At 45.0% G+C, this 4,861-nt stretch overlaps 1 pseudogene; it reads left to right on the top strand.

Moving 5' to 3' along the window:
- The first annotated feature begins 3,164 nt into the window (after positions 1 to 3,164).
- On the top strand, positions 3,165 to 3,283 carry LOC126419941 (5S ribosomal RNA; annotated as a pseudogene).
- Positions 3,284 to 4,861: the final 1,578 nt, after the last annotated feature.

The raw sequence follows: 4,861 nt of genomic DNA, 5'->3' as shown, positions 1-4,861 counted from the left end.
GACAGATGTGAAAATTACCGACCTATCAGTTTAATAAGTCACAGCTGCAAAATACTAACGAGAATTCTTTACAGACGAATGGAAAAACTGATAGAAGCTGACATCGGGGAAGATCAGTTTGGATTTCGTAGAAATGTTGGAACACGTGAGGCAATACTGACCCTACGACTTATCTTAGAAGAAAGATTAAGGAAAGGCAAACCTACGTTTCTAGCATTTGTAGACTTAGAGAAAGCTTTTGACAATGTTGACTGGAATACTCTCTTTCAAATTCTAAAGGTGGCAGGGGTAAAATACAGGCAGCGAAAGGCTGTTGACAATTTGTACAGAAACCAGATGGCAGTTATAAGAGTCGAGGGACATGAAAGGGAAGCAGTGGTTGGGAAGGGAGTGAGACAGGGTTGTAGCCTCTCCCCGTTGCTATTAAATCTGTATATTGAGCTAGCAGTAATGGAAACGAAAGAAAAGTTCGGAGTAGGCATTAAAATCCATGGAGAAGAAATAAAAACTGTTAGGTTCGCCGATGACATTGTACTTCTGTCAGAGACAGTAAAGGACTTGGAAGAGCAGTTGAACGGAATGGACAGTGTCTTGAAAGGAGGATATAAGATGAACATCAAGAAAAGCAAAACGAGGATAATGGAATGTAGTCGAATTAAGTCGGGTGATGCTGAGGGAATTAGATTTGGAAATGAGACACTTAAAGTAGTAAAGGAGTTTTGCTATTTAGGGAGCAAAATAACCGATGATGGTCGAAGTAGAGAGGATATAAAATGTAGACTGGCAATGGCAAGGAAAGCGTTCCTGAAGAAGAGAAATTTGTTAACATCCAGTATTGATTTAAGTGTCAGGAAGTCGTTTCTGGAAGTATTTGTATGGAGTGTAGCCATGTATGAAAGTGAAACGTGGACGATAAATAGTTTAGACAAGAAGAGAATAGAAGCTTTCGAAATGTGGTGCTACAGAAGAATTCTGAAGATTAAATGGGTAGATCACATAACTAATGAGGAGGTATTGAATAGAATTGGGGAGAAGAGGTGTTTGTGGCAGAACTTGACTAGAAGAAGGGATCGGTTGGTAGGACATGTTCTGAGGCAGCAAGGGACCACCAATTTGGTACTGCAGGGCAGCGTGGAGGGTAAAAATCGTGGAGGGAAACCAAGAGATGAATACACTAAGCAGATTCAGAAGAATGTAGGCTGCAGTACGTACTGGGAGATGAAGAGGCATGCACAGGATAGAGTAGCGTGGAGAGCTGCATCAAACCAGTCTCAGGACTGAAGACCACAACAACAACATCATCATCATCCTTCAAACGCGCAAACACCATTTGTTGTAACATGTGCGCCAGTCCTGCCTTGAATTACTGTAGTTTTTCTTATGCACTGCATGGTCGCATTGCAGCAGACTTATTGCTTTTGTACTAGGCTGCGGATGATCTTCCATTTACGTAACCATTCTTTGCACCCGCTCCTTGAACAGCCATTGTCCTCTACTACCTTTCACTGGAGACGGGATTTGTGGCTCCCCCTCCGACAAGGATGATGAACTACATGACTCGCCTCCTGTTTCAGTATCACTTTCACTTTTTAAGCACGTATCCTTATCGTTGCACTCCTCATGTACGTTGTCCGCAAGTAGAGTGCAAACGACAGCACACTTCCACTGACTCATCTTGCAGAAACGCGAATATTTCATCTCCCACTTTTTTCTCACTCTGCGAAATTCCTTGGACTCTTTTCTAACGAGATGTCAAAAAAATGGTTCAAATGGCTCCGAGCACTATGGGACTCAACATCTTAGGTCATAAGTCCCCTAGAACTTAGAACTACTTAAACCTAACTAACCTAAGGACATCACACACACCCATGCCCGAGGCAGGATTCGAACCAGCGACCGTAGCAGTCCCGCGGTTCCGGACTGCAGCGCCAGAACCGCTAGACCACCGCGGCAGGCCGAGATGTCAATTTAAGCAACTGTGGTTACAGATATAATGCAATTTTTCCTTTGTTTACTGTTGGTATTTCTCTGCTTTGTACCAACACCAATAACACTGTAGCACTATTGTGAGTTGCTCGGCAACTAAGCAGTTCACCTGCACTCTGTAGCCTCATGCTGTGCTCACCATCGGATATCTCCGTTACCGCTCCCTGTTGCCTTTAGCAGCCAATATTGTAGTTGCATGATAGACAATATGTGGGGCGTTGAATGCCGTAAACATCATTAGCCTTTTGCGACCTCGCACTGAAGAAGTGCCTTGTCAGTATACTACATGGCTTCCGTCCATCCAGGAGTGCCAGTTCTGCAAGGTTCGCAGAAGAGCTTCTGTAAAGTTTGGAAGGTAGAAGACGAGGTACTGGCAGAATTGAAGTATATACAGTCTATGAAGGTGCTAATTTGTTATTTTTATCAGACTGCATGCTCTTACGCTGATAACTTTCAATTCATTCGTTTGTGGATGAGGATTCCAAATCTCAAATTTAAACATGGACCCTTCCCTATCATCTTTGAAAGAATGTTTCGTCACGGTAACATCCCGCATAGCGTTCTCAATGTTAATAAGATTCATGAGGCGCCATCCTTGTATTGAATTTTTTTCTGTTCTCTCTTGTATCACAAATTTTCACGCAAACTCCGCTTTGTTGTCAATGGTAGCAGTGGTGTAGTAGAGGGGGGGGGGGGGGGGTGAAGAGGGTGCGGTCCGCACCAGTTACCATCTTGGCGGGGATGACAAAACTTGCTAGGTTCTGTGGCAAGTATTATTAAAATATATTTTTAATATCTTATCATCTGGAAAGGATACAAGTCTTCTGCTCTGGTTGGAGTGTATTCAGGAGTCGAAGCAAGATTTTGCGACCTTAATTCTAAGGGATTGCTTGTATCCTCTGCAAATCATTCTCTCAGTCTGTGCCGATCACATATTCCTGCAACAGTTCCATTATGTGTAACTTTTTATGACCTTAGAAAATTTTTATCGTTTTACGGAGTTTCAAGCCACAGATGGACGACTCTTCTGAAAAACGTAGGAGTTACAGTTAAGAGAGTTTTAGATACAAAGTCGGGTGCTCACTACGAAGCTGTGAAGCCTGTATTTTTAGACCTTAAAAAAGATTACCAATACGTCTGAGCAGTTGTCTGATTCGTCGCAAACTGCAGAAACCAGAGCCAACGGCCTTGCCGCAGTGGTAACACCGGTTCCCGTCAGATCACCGAAGTTAAGCGCTGTCGGACTTGGCTAACACTCGGATGGGTGACCGTCTGGGTCTGCCGAGAGCTGTTGGCAAGTGCGGTGCACTCAGCCCTTGTGAGGCAAATTCAGGAGTTACACGACTGAGAAACAGCGGCTCCGGTCACGAAAACTGGCAATGTCAGGAAGAGCGGTGCGCTGATCGCATGCCCCTCCACATCCGTATAAAGTCACTTGTCATTAAGAGGACCTTTGGTTATTTGTACTGCTTCCTTAACAATCAATTAAAACGTGTTATTTACAAAAAATGTTTTAGGTATTTGTTTCCATTCATAAAAACTGTTTACAAAATAGTTAACAGTATTTCTCGTGTACTTAAGCTCTTGTATCAAAAAATTGCTTCTCAAAAAAAAAAAAAAAAAAAAAAAAAAAAACATTATTTGATATTTTTGTGCGAGAGGACGTGGTGACGAGTTAAAAGAGCGTATCAGCTCCCAAACTACATCGCTACGGCACTGAATGATGGACGACAATTGTGATGATGTAAACAGCAGCGCCAGTGTGCAGTGGACGACTTGAAACAAGAGATTTAGTAATGGATCACTCTATCACTCTACATCCTGTGGCGAATGCCTGAATAACGTACCTGCCAGCATGTGTAGTGGGAACAGTGAAGTCAGAGGAGATGGTGTTATGGTATGTGTGTGTTTTTCGTGATTACGTCGGGGTCCGCTTAGTGCGCTTAAGAAAACGCTAAATATGGAAGTATATGAACACATTTTACGGCACTGTGTGCTGCGTACATTATAGGAACAGTTCAGAGACTACGACTGTATCAGCATGATATCGCACCCTGTGATAAAGTAGCTCCTGGGAGGCAGTCCGCCCCGATAGCTGAGTGGTCAGCGTGACGGATTGCCGTCCTACGGGCCCAGGTTCGACTCCTGGCTGTGTCGGAGATTTTCTCCGCTCAGGGACTGGGTGTTGTGTTGTCTTCGCCATCATTTCATCCCCATCCGGCGCGCAGGTCGCCCAATGTGACGTCGAATGTAATAAGGCCTGCACCAAGGCGGCCGGACCTGCCCCGCAAGGGGCCTCCCGGCCAATGACGCCAAACGCTCGTTTCCATTTTACTGTGAGGCAATGGGTTGTCGAGAGTAACACTCCTGAAATGGACTGACCTGTCCAGAATCCCGACCTGAACCCCTGTGGGATGAGTTGGGATATCGACTACTCTCCAGACCAGAGTGTCTAAGACCACAACCTTCTCTGCTTTGGGCTCTTGAGGAAGAACTGACTCCCATTCCTCCACAGATTTTTAGATACCTCACTGAAAATATACTCAGCAGAGTTCAAGTCATGATAATGGCGAAGGGTGGACTAATAATAGTCCCAATAGTTTTGATAAGATAACGCACCTATGTTATCTAGCCTATGAACTCTGTGGGGTCTGTTATAAGAGCACTCGTGAAAACAAAATAAAACCCTACGGCCACGTAACAGTCACAGGTAACGTCTCTGCGTGTACGACTGTGAGGCAGCGACTGTGCTCTGGTGGCACAGTAAGGCGTTAAACCGGAGAACTGTGTTTTCGTGCCCGCTCTGGCGGCGGCGGCGCCGAGGCGACAGGCCCGGCTGTTGCAGTGGCTGCTGGCTGCTGGCTCCGCCGTGCCG

Source organism: Schistocerca serialis, chromosome 9 (assembly GCF_023864345.2).
Source record: "Schistocerca serialis cubense isolate TAMUIC-IGC-003099 chromosome 9, iqSchSeri2.2, whole genome shotgun sequence".
In the NCBI taxonomy this organism is placed as follows: Eukaryota; Metazoa; Arthropoda; class Insecta; order Orthoptera; family Acrididae; genus Schistocerca; species Schistocerca serialis.
Note: the sequence above shows the minus strand (reverse complement) of the source record. Positions and strands in the feature narration are given on the sequence as shown.